Consider the following 20,222-nt stretch of genomic DNA (forward strand, 5'->3'; position numbering starts at 1 on the left):
AACTCTCGATCCGAGTCAAAGTAAACCATTATAGGTCAAAGTACGGTTTTCAACACGGAGCCTAGGCAAACACCGAACAGAAAGCTTTAAAAGGCCCTAAAAATAAAAAGTTTAACACAATATAAACAGGAAAACCAACCGTCTAATTTATATAAAAAAGAAAACGCGAAACGAGAAAAACTTATGAACCATATCAACAAATTTTAACGAAAACCACTGAACCTGAAGTTCTATACTCTATATCTCTTACACATTCAACATAATTTAGATTCTTCCTTACTTTGCTATAATGGGACACAACTTTCGGTAAATGTTCCTAGAAGAAAAATATATTACCTGGGGTTTTTTTCTTCTACTAAAAGTGGTGTTTAAAATGAAGATTTAATTTAGCTCTCATTCATGGACTCACATCTACTTATTTCCAGGAACAAATCTCAATAAGAATTTATCATACTGTAATTGTTTTCTGTATATTATAATACTCCATGGTTTATTATAATAGGGTCTATAAGAGACAGCAAATTTTCCCAAAAATAAGTATCGCTTGTAGGATACTTTACTTTACGAGAAGGATTTTCGGAACACCTACAATCACCCCCAGTATTGATTAAGTCTTCTATGTTGTGTTTTTTTTTTTCTGTTGTTTGTCAGTTTGTTGTTTGTCTGTTTGTTTTTGAATTGTGAGTTTAAATATCCCTTAGTTGTCATTGGCCTCTCCTCAACGTAATATAGTTTTGAGTTGTATGTATAAATGACAATATACTTTATACCAAACCTGTCGAAATTATATAAAGTAAAAGCGTTTTCCGTCTTGAAGACTTTACCACTGTACCTAATTTGAATTTTAATCGAATTTGATCATGAACCAGCTAAAAAATTTTCGTTTCCTGTAAATCCGTTTGTAATCCTCCTCAGCTTATTTGTATACCCTTAACTCTCGAATTAAGGAAAACTATTAGTCCCCAATTATATTTGCACTAGGATAACGATATTATACGGAAGCGTATTAGCGCCACACATTTTTTTTTTTTTTTTTATTTTCTTCCTATGTTTGCGTTGTAACGCAAACCTTTGCGTTATAACGCAAACCTTTGCGTTATAACGCAAACCTTTGCGTTTAACGCAAACCTTTTGCGTTATAACGCAAACCTTTGCGTTGTAACGCAAACATTTGTTTTATCTTATTTCTTATTTAAGATTCAAAGGAAACAGTAGTTATTAATGGAGGAGGCTGTATATAATAAAATTTATCACGTTTGTAGTAATTGCAAAGTAAACTGCTTGAATAATTAGATCATATCAATGACTAATAATGAGCAGAATAATATAAGAAGATGTGGTATGAGTGCCAATAAGAAAACTCTCCATCTAAGTCACTATTCGTAAAAGTAAACCATCATAGGCCGAATTACGGTCTTCAACACGGAGCATTGGCTCACACTAAACAACAAACTATAAAGGTCCCCAAAAACGATATCCAAGTTACTACTAGTATATATATTACAAAGAAAATTGAGTAAATTGAGGTTATACCTAAGAAAAAAATCAACCCTGCTAATATAGCTATAACCGAATATAAATATACTTCCAAAGTAAACTCTCGATTGAGAACTGTGTAAAGTAGGTTACATTCAAACAAGCTACCCTTTGGCAATAAATGTATAGAATAAAGATGTTTTATTAATAAAATTATGTTCTCTCTTTTCAAATTGCTACCCAAGCATCTTAAAAATACTTCATTATATTGAAATGAAAATTCAATGACTTTCTATCAAAGAATCTTGATCATATTCTGAGATTTAAAAAAAAAATGTTTCCTTATTAATAATTCATTTTAAAGCAGAAAGATCATTTTGTCTATTTGACTTGGAGGTTTCACAATTGTATGACATTATTTTTGATCTTTCAATTTTAATATGATTATATACTAAACTATATCTATTTTCTTGTTAAATTATATACTTTTCTGATGCACAAATCAGTCTTAATTTATGTATAATTGCACTTCAATTATTCCATTATTCCTATGCATATTTATTATAATGATTTTGCCTTGTTATAACGCAAACATAGGAAGAAAAATAAAAAAAAAAATGTGTGGCGCTAATACGCTTCCGTAATATTATACATACACTGTATAATCATAATTACCACGATAGCATTTTTTTTTAATGTTTAAAACTTCGTCCATTTTCAAATAAAAACCAAAAGGCAATAATCGAATGGTTCTGACGTTTGATTTCTTTTCAAACCTTTAAATCATTGATATTGCTTAGTATTTAGATTATCATTTTCACGTTTTTCAGATTATGTGATTAATTAGATAATCTGAAAAACGTGTAAAATGATTTAACGAAGCCAGGTAATAAAATGGCTCTTTTTTTGTAAGTATATTAAACAATACCTTTACAATATTATAACAATCGAACCGTTTATTGTAATTGTACTTTTTAATCCAGATTTGTGCATGTCGATATTAGGATTAATCTGCTAGTGTGAACAGCAACAAAGTATTACCAGGTACACGAATATATACATATAATGGGGATTAGACATTTAGATTACTAGATCATACAACCAGCTAGAGTTTTAAGGGGATTAACGACTTATATTATAAAAGGAGATGAATTGTTTGGATTGTTTATCATTTTGTCCGGGTCATTTACGTTCGACTACACAGTATGGTTTTGCTACTTGTTAAAGTCCGTCGCTGACCAGGTTGTCGTTCATTGCTCCTTATATCTGTTTTCGTTTATTATTTTGTACATAAATCTAGCCTTTAGTTTTCTCGATTAAATTGCTTTACATTTGTAATTTCGGTACTCTTTATAGCTGATCATATTGCTCATTGTCAGGCCGTATGTTTTAAAACTTCTACGTCATTGGTCTGTTTTTTGAGAGTTGTTTTTTTGGCAATAATACCACATAAAACGAAATAGAAGATGGTCAAGCAAGCTCTCACAATTTAACGGAGATAACACGAGATAGAAGATGGCAAAACCATCATTAATTGTCGTAGATAAAACGAGATAGAAGATTGTCAAGCCATCATTAATTGTCGGTGATAAAACGAGATTGAAGATGGTTTAGCCATCATAAATTAACGGAGATAAAACAAGATAGATTATGATCAATCTATCATTTATTGTCGGAGGTAAAACAAGATAGAAGATTGTCAAGCCATCATTTATTGTCAGAGATAAAACGAGATAGAAGATGGCCAAGCTATCACTAATTGTCGGAGATAAAACAAGACAGAAGATGACCAAGCTATCATCAATTGTCGGAGATAAAACGAGACAAAAGATGGTCAAGCTATCACTAATTGTCGGAGATAAAACGAGACAAAAGATGGTCAAGCCATCATTAATTGTCGTAGATAAAACTAAATAGAAGATGGTCAAGCCATTATTAATTGACGGAACCGCAACGTTCGAATCATCTACTAAAACGGAACAATGTATATGAATATTATATGTACGATCATATAAATGGTAAAAAAGATGAATGTAAAAACAATTATAAAAATAGTGGTGATAATAAAGATCAATTCAAACGTCTCTATGAAGTTGATTTAATCATTTCACTATTGTTTCTTTTTGTCTAAAAACAAATGCTTCTTATATGGTTTACTAAAGGATAAAACATCACTGAATTTCATTTATTTATGTAGTTAGCTGAACTAAATACAATTCAGATTTAGTTGTATCAAAAATTAGTTTTTCTATGATATATAATACGCCATAAATGGGATGCACCAATGATAAATAGCACTAATTAAACCATTCTCATGTTACGAACTAAACAACCGCCTCATAACCGGTATATTTCAGATTGTTAAGCAATGAAAACTGATCTGCAGCTAACGTTTTTATCCCGGACAAGTCTATTTTACTTTCTTCGATCCTTAAATATCTACATTTGTTAACATCTTTCCATGCTGTAGATGATCTTCTGTACATATTCTGTTTCATTTTTCTTTCTTCCTCTTCAGAAAACTTATTTTGCCTTCTCATATTTACACGTTTGATTTCAGGAACATCCGATTGACGTTTCAACGAATCGTTCACGGATAACATTGATGTCTGTACCAACCACGGTTCTTTAGTAGGCTTATCTGACTTTAACTTCTCGTTTAATCTGTCCATAAAACTGCATATTTTATCCTCAATTTTAATTGCTTCTTTTTCTTCCTCTTGAATAAGTTCTTTTCTTAACTCTTGGTGTAAATCATGTCCGAGATTACTTTCAACAGAGTCACGTGACAAAAATTTGGTCCTGCCCTCTTCAAGTATTGTTTTTGTATTCAGTTCTTTCTCAACTCTTTCTGCTGCGGCATGGCAATCAAATGGGGCATGCTGTGGCCCATTCATGCATGCTATTATGTTTGCCACAGCTTCACTTCTACCAGATAGTGCAGACATTGCAGCACTTCTTGGTGTACTGTTTTCTGTGCAACTGCTAATGGCTGTTGACGGTCTGACCTTTGAGCCTTTCTTAAAAATCGTGTGTTGTAATGAATTGTTTTCTGAGCCGGTGCTTACGGCTGTAGTTGGTCTTACTTTTACAGTGTGGTGTCTTTTAAGTTTTGCTTTATTGTTACCTCGACCTTCTGGGCTATTACAAATGGAAACATGATGCTCTGTGACTGAAGTTCCATGCTTAAAACTACCGGATCTTTTAGTTTGTCTTTTTCCTTTTGAAGTCTTGATATATGTTTGTTCTTCCGGCAATATATTGGAACATTTTTTCACGTTGATTAATACATGCTTATCACCAGTACCTTCTTCAGAGTTAAGGTTATCAATTGGGTTCTTTTCGGTTTTAAAGGTAGGTTCAGAGCAGAAACTCTTAACCGCTAAGTGTGACTCGTCAAGTTCCGGTATTATTTCTTTCTCCGTTGAACTATCAAGAGATGTGGCTTTTTTCAAACTTTTTGTTCTGTTGACAGATTTGGATTTGGGACCTTTAACAGTTTTCAATTCTTGGGTATATTCTGATTCTTTCGATGGAGCTACTTTTACACTCTTTGATCGTTTGATGGCCGACGATTTGTCTTTCTTTTTTTCAAATAACTCAGATTTACAATTGCCTAAACTTGTTGCTGGTCGTATTACGTCATGTACAGGTTTATTGCTGGAAAAGGCAAATGCCGTACTCGGTCTTAGCGGTCTTAGCACTGATTCCCTTCTACAGACATTATTTTTAAGAGAGGTTTCGGATTGTCCTACATTTCCCCTTTGTTGTCTGTCACACTGGTCGGTTTCGTCATCACTGTCACTTTTGATTATTTTCTTATTAGTTTTGACAGAAATTATCGTTGATTTATTTGGAACGAGTCCATGTTCAAACGCTCTTTCTTTCTCTCGTACAGCATTAAAACGATCGTTGAGATCACTTATTTGTCTTAACAGTAGATCCTTCCGTGTCACATCATCGTCATTAAAAGGGTTGATGTGGATCAAATCATCGCTATGTTTCGCGGCAGATGCCGACTGATTTTCGTCATATTCAATTTGTAATCTTTTAGCGTATGTTGAAATTCGACTTGCTGAATCTGGTTTCGAAATTGATTTAAATATTTCAATTTTTCCGTTGTTTTCCAACTTTCGAAATTCTTCAATTTCTTTAACATTCAAATGAGTTTTTATTTTTGAAACTTTGTCCTTCAAAGATTTATAGCTGACTTTGATATTCTTGTGTGTTTGATTTATGAGGTGAATCGAGCATGCTCCCTCTTGTTTCAGTCCGTTTACTTTCTTTTCTAAAAATTGCTGTTCGTTATGATTAAATCTAATGGCTTGAACCTCTTTTTCTGAGCAGGATCGCTCTCTCACAGTTGGCATTGTTTCTGAAAAATAAAATAAATCATTATTCGTCTCTTTTTGTTTTAGTATGATTTTGGTTTTTATACAAATGGAAAATGAGGAATACTTAACATCGAGGTTCATTGTGAATAACAATTCACAGAGCAATTTTACTGCAAAATTCAAAATATACTCCGGTTTTTATTTATGGTTTTATGTAACAAGAGTTGTTGACAGTTATCATTCCGCCTCATTTGATTTACTATATTTGCAATAGTGAAATATCATTAATAGTGTTGAATTCCTACGGATTGGAAGTCAATAAATTTAAACCATAGCAACGAAGTTGAACTTGAACCGAATATTTATTTCACAATGGTGCCTACCATTTATTACGGAAGCCCATTCGAACCCTCGCAAAAATATAATTTTAATTTATGCTTAATAAAGTAGCATTGTTTTCTTCTAACATTCTTACAGACTTACATGAGCTTGTCCATAATTAATTTCTCAGACTGGAGAAGAAGTTTATATTATATAATACAAAAAAAGTGCGGTATTTCTACACACGAATACATTTATCGGCATTGATTGTTTACAGTGCATTAACAGATTAATAATAAATGATAAAACATAAAGTGGAAAACAAATAGGACAGACGGTAACCGATGTTTATATAAAAATGAAACTGATAGTAAGTTATAAGACTATGTGGTACGAGTACCAATGAGACAACTCTCCATCCAAGTCGAGACAACTCTCCATCCAAGTCACAATGTGTAAACAGAAAACCATTATACATTTTGTAGGTCAAAGTACGGCCTTCAACACGGAGCCTTGGCTCACATTTAATTTGGCTCACATCACACTTGAAACACATTTAAATCACCAATAATTCAAAATTAATTTGAATATTATAAAAAAAGTCCAGTGAGAATTTTAAGCCTCTGGCCTTTGTTAGTCTTGTATTATTTTAATTTTAGTTTCTTGTGTACAATTTGGAAATTAGTATGGCGTTCATTATCACTGAACTAGTATATATTTGTTTAGGGGCCAGCTGAAGGACGCCTCCGGGTGCGGGAATTTCTCGCTACATTGAAGACCTGTTGGTGACCCTCTGCTGTTGTTTTTTATTTGGTCGGGTTGTTGTCTCTTTGACACATTCCCCATTTCCATTCTCAATTTTATATTGTAGGGATAAGTCATATATTCCAGTCTTATAATCCAGTCATAGAACTGATTTACACGGACATTGTTCAAGTATAACTTTTTTACACTGGTTAACCAATAAGAGATTAGTGATTGTTTGTCGCCGATTTTTCATACTGAATCACTCATATGCAATTGCAAAAAGTTCTGGTAGACATTTATTTAGAACCAGTACCTCGAAAATACCCAACCAAAAATATGATATTGCAATGATGTTAACTTCTTCTTTGCTTACATTGGATATTCATTTTATTTTCAAAACTTCATGGGGCTCAACAATATAAATACAGTGACTATTCAGGTCTGTACTTTGTGTTTGGTTTCTCTGTGCATTGTATCGGTCTGATGAGTTAAGTCAATTTCCAACTGTTTTTTTATTTTTTTTTTATTTTTTTTTTATGTCGTTCTGTAACATCACTGTCCCGTGTTATGGTAAGGAATAGGCAAATATGTTTAACCACGCCACATTCTGTATGTGCCTATCCCAAGTCAGCTGCCTGCTATTCTGTGGTTGTTGTTTGATGATGTATACCATATTTGGCTTTTGTTTATTGATTTTTCAAGTATGCCCCATTTATAAGCATTATGTTTTGGGCCGTTCAGCAGTCCGTTCATCCGTTCGTTCGTCCGTTCGCCCGTCTGTCCCGCTTCAGGTTAAAGTTTTTGGTCAAGGTAGTTTTTTTATGAAGTTGAGGTATAGTCAACTTGAAACTTAGTACACATGTTCCCTATGATATGATCTTTCTAATTTTAATGCCAAAGTTTCATTTCACGGTCCACTTAACATAGAAAATGATAGTGCGGATGGGGCATCCGTGTACTATGGACGCATTCTTGTTTTTTTTCATAAATCAAGCTGTTAGTTTTCTTGTTTGAATTTTTTTACATTTCAATTCGGTCCATGCCTTTTATAGCTTACAAAATCCCGTATTGGTTTTGCTCATTTTTGAAGGCCGTATAATGGGTTATCGAGTTGTTGACTTCGTACATCGTCTAATCTCGGCCTGAGAGTTGTCTAAATGGAGTTCATACCACATCTTCTTTCTTTTATATATACTAACATTAATTGAATTTGAGGTATTGATCACAACTACTAAATATGGTCCCGTGAAATGAGATATTGTTTGTTTCCGTTATTAAATAAACTGTGTGTTCTATTTTATTCATGGTTGTTAAATATATAAAGTCCCACAAGAGAAAGTTAAAACAAAATAAAGGTTAAATTATTCTTTTGTTAGCCTAGTTTTGTTCACAAATGCTATACAATAAGGTTAAATAAAAGAATCTCATTTGTAATTTCATAGGGTACAAAAAAAGAACGAGCAACCACTACAGAAAAAAACCCAGTATAACTGATAATCAAAACAAATCAAACAACACAAAAACACAAGCAAACATTTTTTTTAAATACTTTGAAGAATAATTACAGTATCTTGAAAGTAATCTTGCACAAGAAACGTAGCCGACCGATTGATTTATGCCATCTTTCAATAAAAAAAAATGTACAGAATCAACGCCCAAGTTTCTTTTTACAAAATTATAATATAGAAAATAACAGAAAAAAAATGTTTTTATTTTTATTCAAGGGGGTGAAAGGAAAGACGGAGTCATGAAAAAGAACACTTTGATTTGTTTATATTCGGGTTTTTAAACTAACGAAGCTTTTAAATAAGACATTGTGATCGTTTTGATTATTCACGCTTTAAACAGTTTTATGAACAAACAACATTTATGCAAATTGTAAAAAATATGAGTTTCTGTATTGACCAACGATTAATTTGTCGATGCAACAGAAATATTCAGGTCAACATTTTAAATTCATTGGAACTTGATGGAATGGTTTTCAGGGAACCAAAGTATTCTGTAGTTAATGTATTTTCTTTTTTTCTAATTGTCCAGTGAAAAATATTTCACATATATTCAAGTCGATCTTTTCAATAATATTTGTGTTTTATAACTGCCATTCTATTTCTATAATTAACATTGCCTTGTCCGTATATGATACACTTATATTGATAGCCTCTCAATAACTGAAAGATCCGTCTATTTTTTGTCCTTTTGGGTTTATATAGCTCTTCATCTTTTAAATCAGCTCTGAATTATCAAATATTTTGGCCTCGAGTATCACTGTTAAGACATTGAATGCGCATCTGGTGCAAACAAAATGGTAACCTATAAATGTAATTGTATTGATATGAGAAAAAACGCACTATATAAAGGGAAATAAGCTAAATTAACAAATAGTTTTATTGGAATCACTTAATGATAAAATGACGGTTTTATCACAATAGCCAATAGATCAAAGAATCAAAGTGTTTTAAAAACATCAAGGTCACTTAAGCATTCTATTCCATTAATATGTACGCTATTTATTTCGAATTATTTTTTTGTTTATTTGTTCCTTGCACTTTTATATTTACATGTAAAAGTACATTATATCATCATTTGAAACATGCATGTAATTAACAGTTACTGTATATTAAAAATGACATGACGTTAATTAATATTTATGTATATATTTATTTATCTTTTAATAAGGAGATGTGATATTATTGCCAATGAGACACAAAAGTGCATCGATGACCATAGGACATGGATGTGAACATCTAAAGGTTCATCAATTAACAAAACGTAAAACTACATGTATATAAAATTACAAGGAATAATAACTTAATACACTTGCACTCGTCTTTGAAATTTTCTTTCCTATATACCTTGTGTTATATTGGGGTATGTATAGGGGAAAAATTGAGACCTGTGACTAAATATGAAAAAAGTCAAAGAAAATAGACATAGGAAGATGTGGTATGAGTTCCAATGAGACAACTCTCCAATCTAAATAACAATTTATAAAAGTAAACCATTATAGGTTAAGGTAAGACCTTCAACACGGAGCCTTGGCTCACACCGAACAGCAAGCTATAAAGGGCCCCAAAATTAGTAATGTAAAACCATTAAACCGGGAAAACCAACGATCTATTCTATAGCTTATAAATAATCTAAAGGGTAAAACATGTATTTGATTGCTATATAAGTAATCGGTGACAGTGGTGAAACAGTTTAACAATAGAACACACTGTATAAAGTAGTACAGAGAACTAGACAAATCAGAATAGAACACACTGTATAAAGTAGTACAGAGAACTAGACAAATCAGAATAGAACACACTGTATAAAGTAGTACAGAGAACTAGACAAATCAGAATAGAACACACTGTATAAAGTAGTACAGAGAACTAGACAAATCAGAATAGAACACACTGTATAAAGTAGTACAGAGAACTAGACAAATCAGAATAGAACACACTGTATAAAGTAGTACAGAGAACTAGACAAATCAGATCATTATAAAGCAAATACATTAAAAAAAAATGACGAAAGACAAAAAGTACAATCTTGTTTATTCACAGGGACATGCCAGTGTAAAGCCTAATTTTAACATAAATACAGTAATATCATTATTAACAGTATCACTTCAATTGTTATACTGGAAAGGTATAAACGTGTAGATGACCATCTTCCCAACTTATTATATGCCTTTAGAATTTGGCACTCTGATTTGCTAGTTTCACAGAAATTTATAGTGCTAAATTAACTACGAAGTAGATTTAAATAAAATAACCTTTTATTATAGACATTTAAATCCAGTCTAACAATATCAATGTATGCCAACATATTATCGTGTTCTAAAATATTTGAAATACGGACAAACCTAAATAAACCCTATTGTGTGTGTCACTAGTACAACTAGGTTAAATCAACCTTGTTTTATGTGTCGCTAGCAGCTCTAAATCTCCTTTTATGTGAAGTACTGTTACAGAATATATTCAAATTTTCATAAAAAAACTGTCATTTGATAAATATCGATTCAAAATTCCAAGTAATTTTTACTTGATTTTATATATAAATCGTTCATGATAATTTCTTTCTTTCCTCTCAGTAGAATAACAAGAAAAAATATAAAATTGATAACATAATAATTTTACCTTATTAAAGTTACTCCTGTCTGTTCTAAAGGAATTTAGTTCTAACTGTTTTATTACTAGATTTGTTTTAATCACTGTAAACTATAAGAACATGTTTAATACACATAATGATCCGCTTTAGATCGTAATCGTTTAAGTCATATTACAGGAATATAGAGTAAAACAATTACATGTATACATATTCTAAGCGTGGATTAATAAAATGAATGTTAAAACTCTTTGTTGATTCTTTCATGACACTTATAGTTCCACACTTCAATTCTGCTTCTTAACATATTTGTTTAAGCATGTAAATATCTAGATAATTCTTAATAATTATATCGAAAAATTTTAATTCTAAGTAATACTGGACAAAATGTGCAATATTTTTTCCGACTGAGGTCAAAAGTTCCGATCGTTTAAAACGTTCTTGAAATAAAAAAAAATGCGGTAAATTTAACCTTTAGAAACATAAAGAGATGTGATATAATACTCTAGTCCAGGGAAATAATGCGCATGTGCAAGATCGATCGTGATTTTGCGTTATTGACTAATTAGATACGAGATTTGATAAACTGAAGGCATTATCAGATTATTGATTTATCAGATCGGCATCGTTATTACTGCAGTCAGATTAATGCATACATGTACTTTATTTTCACATGCTATGGCAAACGAAAATATATACAACATATGACAAACAAAAGGCAGCAGAGAACAGAAGTTACAGAGTATACAATAATATTATGACATTATATGTGATCTAATTTTCCAAGCGGCTGGATTTGAAATAAATGCATAGTTTTACTGTCAGAGATTTAGAATAGAGATCTAACTTGTGCCAATTTGGCCAAGAATAGTAGAATAAATATAAAATTCTATACGCACAGATCTATACGTTGGACATGATAAAACAAAATGATATTCGTCCTCCAAAACATTGATATTCATTATTGCAACATATACAAATTCTATTTTCTCTTTGAGAAATGTTGAGTATTCAGATAACGACCAACTTCAACATTTAATCTAAGTGTGCCACTACCGGCAATTTTGTTAATATAGATACATTACAATGAAAATCTAAGTATCTTTCAAAACCAAATACTACTTTATATCGTTTATAAATACAAAGTTTGTTACATTCTTCTAAAGATGAAGATAATATTCCACTGACATATTAAAACAGGCTATTTTGACCGTTATGTTAATTAATCTTAATTACAAAGGGAACGGTTTGATATATTATGTCACCTGACTTTGAGTGTTACCTTCACGCAAAAATGGAGAGATTCATGCTGTGATGTTCACTTAGCAGATCGTCTGTATATTCAAGAAGGCACGGGTGCCATTTCATTACCATATCTGAGGAACCGATCTTAGGTCATAAAAATAAAAGTCAATTAACACCTAGGCCATATGGTATCATAAAGTTTAACCTTAAACTATTAATCTCACCAGGCGACAGTTAAAGACAATTAATATACCCTTAATAATCCTAATCATGTTCTCGTTCCATTAAAATATATGTTCAAAATGCTAGCCCTGATTGCATGCGTGTATTTACATAATTTTTTTGTGCTTAATTCAAATGCATCGGATATTGACAATTTTTGAAAGGAGGGGGATCTGGGTCGTTCAGCATTTTATTTTGATATATTGTGAAGCATACATAATGGTAAGAGTTCCATATGGTACCCCCACCCAAAAAGTTGAAAACACATATGTAATTGATATATATTTAATGTACAATAATGAAAAATTTATGTTACAAATTATTAATAAAGATTTAAGGAAAATGGGGGTGTCAAACAAATAAGGGGTGTCACTTCTTGGAACAGGTATATGTGCCATAAAATTTAATATAAAAGAAAATGAAACAAAATTAGATTTATAATGTATAATTGTTCCATTTTTAATGTGCAAGAACTAATTTCAAATCAACAAAGGGGATATACTTTGCACATGTCCTGAATGAAACTGTCAAATAGTGAACTTTTATCTGTGTATAGTGTTCTCCACATATATTCCATCAAATGTTTATCAAAAGTTTTTGATCTTGTATGTGTGGTTGGCAATTGTCGTTTGATGCACCACCACCTATTCTCAATAAGGTTGGTGCATGTACCACTAGTTGGATCTACAAAGTTTTCAGAATGATTGACGGTTTGGTGTTGATACCCTAGTTTTCCTAAACATTTATAAGATGCCCAACAATCAGTTATTATTGTAGTTCCCTTTTCAACATATTGCACAACGGTACTGATATAAGATGTTATAATACGAAAATGTTGTTATTAAATCGTGTTGACAAATATTTCGGCTCAACAAATGGCCTTCTTCAAGTGTCACAAGTTTTAACTATATTGATACATAATGTATAAGGTGTAAAAGTAAGTTTTGGTCGATTGATTTTAATCCAAAATCCTGAATATCATAATATAAACAAAACACTATTATAATAATTCAATATACGTGACTGTGTATATTAACAATAAAAATGAGTGAAAAACAAAACTGTTAGTATTTCTTATTGATGCCGTTTGGATGATGTACATTAAGTTCCTTTATCCAAAAGCTTTCCCGAACCTGTCGCTGGGCATCACTCCAGTGAATATTCTGTTCAATCACTAGAATTTTCATGCGGTTAAAGTCATCAGGTTTGTGACCCGACTGTCTGAAGTGCTGAGAAACTGGGAGAAGTGGCTTCTTAGAGATATCACTCCTATGGCCATTGAGGCATTTGTGGAAAGGCTGCTTTGACTCACCAACATATTGGAGGCCACAAACCGAACATTCTAGTATGTAAATAACATTCATACTTTTGCAGGTAACATTGCAAAATATCTTATAGTTGTTTTCGGTTGCCTAATGGAATTATCCAGTATCCAGGGCAAAATTTTGCAAATATTTATTTTCATTTTCCGTATTTTACTACTAGATGGACTTCATTTTTCCTGAACAGTTAATTTCATGTTTTGTCTGAGGTTAAAGATTTTCGTGCAGTCATCAATAACCGTTTTGTGTAATAGTCCAGTTGCAAGTTAAATGCATATCCATGCAGGTCAAGATCATGATAATGATATATGAATGTTGGAACTATTTTGTTCTACATTGCTCTGGACTTTCACTCGTTTGTTCAAAATGCAACAGTCAGAGTAAAGACATTGTATATATCTTATAAGTGGGTGCGGCTTTTTTGCTAAGATTTTAATTCCATATGACGATCTGTAGCTGTTTGATTTTATGGGAACTTATTTTATTATGGTTTGAACAAGGAACGTATAGATACTGTACCAAGGTTTAACGGGCAGATTATTTATACAATATTGAAAACATAACATGTATGAAGCCATGATGTTTATTTTTTATTGAATACATCGCATAATATCATTCATTACGACTATGTGTTATGACCAGCAACAACTTTTCAAAAAGCTCCGTCTTACATGACAATCATATGGTTTAGGTTGTTTATCTATATTCTCCCGAAAAAAAGCTAAAGAGAATAAATTATGTAGTGTCACCATTGTATGATATACTGTTTTGGCAATTAATGCCATTACGCCAGCATGTTTCTGGAAATTATTCTCAATCGACAAAAAATTATGTTTCTGCACATAAACTTCTTCAAAGTTCTTAACAGCTTCCAGGGACTTGAAGGACCTCGTTCCTTCTTTATCAAACATTTCGTTTTGGCTATTTGCAAGCAGTAATTTCAAATTTCTTTTCCAATTTTCTCCCGTAATTTTTAAACACTATGTCCCGAAATTTTTCAAAATATTATTTATTTTACTTTATTACACATAAACATAAACAAACAAAAAACAGATGACACTCAACGACTTCACAGGTAAACGGGAAAGCGGCAGGCGTCCTAATAAACGCCTATTAAACACCGAATATTGATGTGTACCATTTATGACTTTGCCCCCAGTTCATCCAAATCTCGCATATTCTCGCATGAATTTTAATTAAACGCTTGACCCACTCAGAATTCTAGGTCGCGAACAAGCTTTCCCTGAACTAGAGTATTGACAATAAGACAACTATCAATCAAAGTTCAAATAAAACGCGTGTTAACAATTATAGGCAACCGTACTTCTTCAACAAAGAGAAAGCCTATACTGGAAAGTCACTTCGATGACATAATGTGACGAGGGATTAAAACATTTTACACTAGTCGTTTTCGGGCCCTTTATAGCATGTTGTTCGTAGTGACCCAAGGCTCCGTGTAACTGTTGAAGGCCGTACGTCAACCTACTGTGTCTTGTTTACTTTTTATACATTGTGACTTGGAAGGAGAGTCGTTTAATTGGCACTCTTACCACATTTTCTTATTCATACTTTACAGGTTTTCTGGTGCCAAACCGTCTTCTTAACCTGTGACAGTGGTGTATAACAAATATAAGAACATACTCAGTATCAGATCGGAGCAGAAAATCTACTAATAACAACACTAACTGGATGTGGCAGGAAATTTTACATTGAGTTTGCTACCTTTAGAATAAGTTTGTTTTAAGGATCGATAAGTTTGCCATTTCCGTAAACATTAAAACAGACTTATCCTGAACAAAAGTCCACTTCCATCATGGCTTTGATGAGAAGGTACCTTTATACTTAGATCAGAAAGGGTTGTGATTATATAACTTATAACTTCAATTATATAAATTATTGCCTTACATAACATAACATTTTTATGAACATAAATTGACCTGACAATGTGCATGTTCTGTACCTGTAAAATGAATGTGCGCAAATGTATTGTTTCATGCGTTAATGTAATGCACCGGTTCTTCTGGGTTTTTTTTATTGTACAAGAACACACCCGCGAAATACAGTTTTGCGGGCATATACAGCTTGTGAACTGTTGTAGGATGATTTTTTGTAAAACATATTATGTATGGAGAATTTTATAAAAGGTATCAAAAGCCCTCTCCCTTTTCCAAAGTCAGATATTTGATTCCTTTCTGTTAAATTCAATTTTTTTTCGTGTTTCTGGCCTCAGACCACAATTATTCTTCTCCTTTGCTACAATGCTTCTTTTGGTAAATAAACTCATCATAGATACCAGGAATAAAATAGACTCATCAGTGACGTTCGAATCAAAAAAGTCAAATCAAATTAAAACTTGCTCCGTTTCAAACATCAAATAAATGTAACTGCTTATATATATAGACCTTTATAAGTCTAATAAAATATGCTTCAAGGACAATTCATCAGTGCTTTTTCTTTTGAGAGCATTAACATGCCAATGGTAGTAGGATATCCCGTAAGGACCAATCCCCAAATCCCGAGCTAAAAAACACCCCGAAAAAGGTCTCCCTCTAATCTCTTTCCCTACTTTCATTTTTGCCAAATCACGTTTTTCCTTTTCAACGATACATTTGTATGCCCGGCCATTTATGAGCAGTATGTTTTCTAGTCCGTCCGTCCGTCCGTCTGTCCCGCTTCAGGTTAAAGGTTTTGTCGAGGTAGTTTTAGATGAAGTTGAGCATGTTTTACTTATTTTAATATATAGCATGTGGTATGACCCCTCAAATAGTAAGCATTTCAAAGACAACAGTAGACAGAATCAGGGACTTTCTATACTAACATAGAAAGTCCCTGACAGAATACAGAGAGTCTCTATATATTAATGTAGTATAATCGTAGTTTACATGTAGATAATTGTCCTCTATAGGAGGTATAATAGTTGTTGTTCTTGCGATCTTAACACCATGATATGGAGAACGCTCTGATTGGCCTATATATTTTTCATTTTTTGTTATCTTTCATACGATTGGTTGTATTTGTGCATGTTTCAAACCGGAAATCTTATCTAAGACTAAAAGTCAGTCTGATGACGGAATCATATCCGGACTTCTTTTTTATCGTTTTTCTCCCAAAATGACTCAATCTGAATAATCATAAGAGTGGATGACAAATGCGACTATGCATGTTACCTATAGGACATAGAGGCATGATGATTGATTTATTGTGGAAGGAAGAGAAGTGACACACAAAATGAGGTCTTCTCGTTTAATAGTATAGATATTGCATATAATCTTGGCGGTCGGGTTAAATATTTTCATTTGAATGGTAGACAGTTATATTGAGCCCTATTTATATTTTAGAAAGTAAGTATGTAATTAAATTTTATTTTAATTCGGCATATTTGTACAAAATAAGAAAGTAAAATAAGCGCATTACATTTGCGCTCATTTTCTATTACATTTTTTTTTTTAAGTTTGCGCGCATTTTTGACAGAATGATAATCGCTTAAGAAAGAAAGAGAGAGAGAGAGAGATTCATTCCCGCCGAATTGTATTCTTCTAAATAAAACGAAAATATATTGCATAACGAACAACCACCCCCCGTTTAAAGAGGATGGATATTCCACCAGAACGATTACGCTTGGCCCTGTTGACTAGGCGCCTTGTCGGACTCCAACAAGAGTAAAATATGGCCCTGTTAGCGTGCTGGTGCTGGTGATCATTGATCATTGAAAATATGTAAACAAAGACGAAAATGATGATTTTTGACGTTTTCTCTCATAAAAAACAGTTGAGATATTTCAATTTTGTTTCTTATGGGTTCATAGGCAAACCATTAAAAATGTGACCCTCTAAACTGTTTCAGTAAGCGTAACACAAAAATGTTCATTTTCAAAAAATCTAGAACAAAAAAAATAAAACAAAAATGCTCCTGGAGTCCTCTTTCTATACCCAAATCCATGGCACACGACAAAATTATTTTGTGAAAAACCAGTGCAATTTATTAAAATTTGGCATTTTTTCAGTTTATTCGTGTCCTGATACTGTGCTGTTCTAGATCTACATATATTTTTAATATCTATTTCCAATGACATGGACTTCACACCCTGGTGACCGACATGGACTTCACACCTTTGTGACCGACATGGACTTCGCACCATTGTGACCGACATGGACTTCACACCCTGGTGACCGACTTCACACCATTGTGAACCTGCTGTCTTTCATAATTATATTCTTATAAATAAACAAACTAAAGGCTGCAACTGATATTTTGCATTTAAAATGATTCGTTGTAACAAGAATATTTGTGCTGAATGGAAACTGTGTGGGTGAAAATCTTATATTGGCAAATAAGGGGAAGCAACTCATATAACCTTACTTTAACTACTAACGTTTTTGATTAATTACACCACTTTACGCCAAATATATTTTTGTATAGTTTTTGTATGTTGTTCAGATAGTAACAGACTTGGTTTTTTAGAGAAAAACTTTGTGTTGCAATTAGTTGCAGGTTGTTCACTAAATCTACTATTGCAGTTCGAAAATTTCGTAATTGACAGGCCACAGAACATACACGAAAAGATAAAATATTCTTTCAGAGCGTGTTTGAGTTGATTGTTTTGTACTGAAAACGCATAAATGAAAAATACCTAAGTAACGAGTCATTACAACACAGTGGCGGATCCAGAAATTTTCATAAGTGGGGGCCCACTGACTGACCTAAGAGGGGGCCCGCTCCAGTCACGCTTCAGTGATTCCCTATATAAGCAACCAAATTTTTTCCCAAAAAGGGGCCCCCCCCTAAATCCGCCTCTGCAACAGAGAAGGTGTGTTTGACACACAAAACTTAAATGCTTCGTGATATTACCAATATTAAAATAATTGTGTATTTCTTAGTCTGGCACAGAACGTTCTCTAGGACTACATTACCCACCGTGAGGACAGTAACACGCGCATCCCTGTCGATCATGATCCCATGGCATTAAAACATGAAAAATAGCCCCAAACAACTGACGGTTGTCGTAGACTAACTACGACTGTCGCACGATTGTCGCACGCCCGACTTGCGACAAATCCACGACAGTTCAATTACAATTCTTTTTATTCTGTCGTGTACCCACAGTGAACCATCGTGGACATGTCGTACCTGATGTAACCACTCGCAATGTTTTTTTGACATTTTGCACAACTATTTTATAGATCTGCCACAACAACAAAAATCGTACGATCTGTTGTGACCGGGGCTTAAACAAGGAGAATCTGTTTCTTGGAGTCAGGGTAACTGGTAGCCTGGCATCCTGGTACTTGAAAATATTAGACAACATCTTCACGTCCTTTTGTAGCAACACCACGCGTTTATGTCCATCCGCACCAGTTCATAAATGCAATTTTGCATTCGACTTCATTCCTACCACGGACGAATAGCTAGCACAATATTTTCTACGCGTTCAATATACTAAGAACAGATATCACTTAAAGCTAAGTTCACACTGCCGGTCAGATCAACTCGATCAAACCCGATCAAGACAAATTAAGTGATCGGGAGACTGATCTGTCTCAATCGACAAGAAAGTTCCGGGTGGTCTACCTTGGTCGTCTTTGATCTGACTTTCTATCAGAATTTTTGATTTATATCAAAAACATTCGAGTAAGGATCGGGAAGCCAGTCACTCGAGAAGAGATCGAGAATTCGTCGAGAAACGGTCAAATTGATAGGAAAAGGGTCATGTAGAGATCGAGTTTGGTCGTAATACAAAAATTTTACCGATCAGTACTGGATCATCTCGACCTTTACATGACTTATGTCAGATCATTTCCAGATTAACTCGACCAATCGCTTCTAGATCACTGCGACTTCTTTGTTTTATTTTATCCCAGACCAACCCAACCAATACCCTAACCCTTCGCGACCACATTCGACCACCCTTCGATCTCTACTCGACCATACACGATAACACATGACAGCTACACCATTCTCTAAAAGTGTGTGCAGATCTGATTAACTCTCATAACTTTGCTTCCGCAAAAATATATTGGCGACATTATTTTTACCTGTACAAAAATCCCCCCATATACAGTAGTCGTTTGTACTTATGCAAGGAGAGGTCGAATTTTAAAAGAGAGATTAAAGATACCAATTCAAGGAACATCCAAGCTCAAAGTTCGACTAACCGACACGGACATAGCGAAAAACGACGAGAAGATAAAGTCCTCATAACGCCACGTTATAGAAAACTAAAATCTTTGCAACATATAACCAAACAAAACCTGGAATTATCTCTGGTGTTTCCGGAGGGAAGAAAATCCTGCATTATTAGACTGATGAAGACTAAGTTATCCTTCAAAGTGGATTTATAAGAACATCAAGATTATATTTGTAATTTCATTCGTTTAAACGAGAAGTGCATTAGAATGAAATTTTAAAATTTCTCCTGGGTGTTTTCATCGTATGTAGCATAGTGGGCATTAGGTTTTCCCGCTTC

The 20,222-nt window shown here is 33.2% G+C and overlaps 1 long non-coding RNA gene across 1 annotated transcript; it reads right to left on the reverse strand.

The window, feature by feature from the left end:
• Positions 1 to 3,647: 3,647 nt before the first annotated feature.
• On the reverse strand, positions 3,648 to 11,130 carry LOC143071151 (uncharacterized). The gene is made up of 2 exons (XR_012976808.1): positions 11,003 to 11,130; positions 3,648 to 5,851 (listed from the first exon to the last, which is right to left on the reverse strand). It is a non-coding gene; the product is annotated as an uncharacterized LOC143071151 (long non-coding RNA).
• Between the last annotated feature and the right edge of the window lie 9,092 nt (positions 11,131 to 20,222).

This window comes from Mytilus galloprovincialis, chromosome 4 (genome assembly GCF_965363235.1).
Source record: "Mytilus galloprovincialis chromosome 4, xbMytGall1.hap1.1, whole genome shotgun sequence".
NCBI lineage: Eukaryota > Metazoa > Mollusca > Bivalvia > Mytilida > Mytilidae > Mytilus > Mytilus galloprovincialis.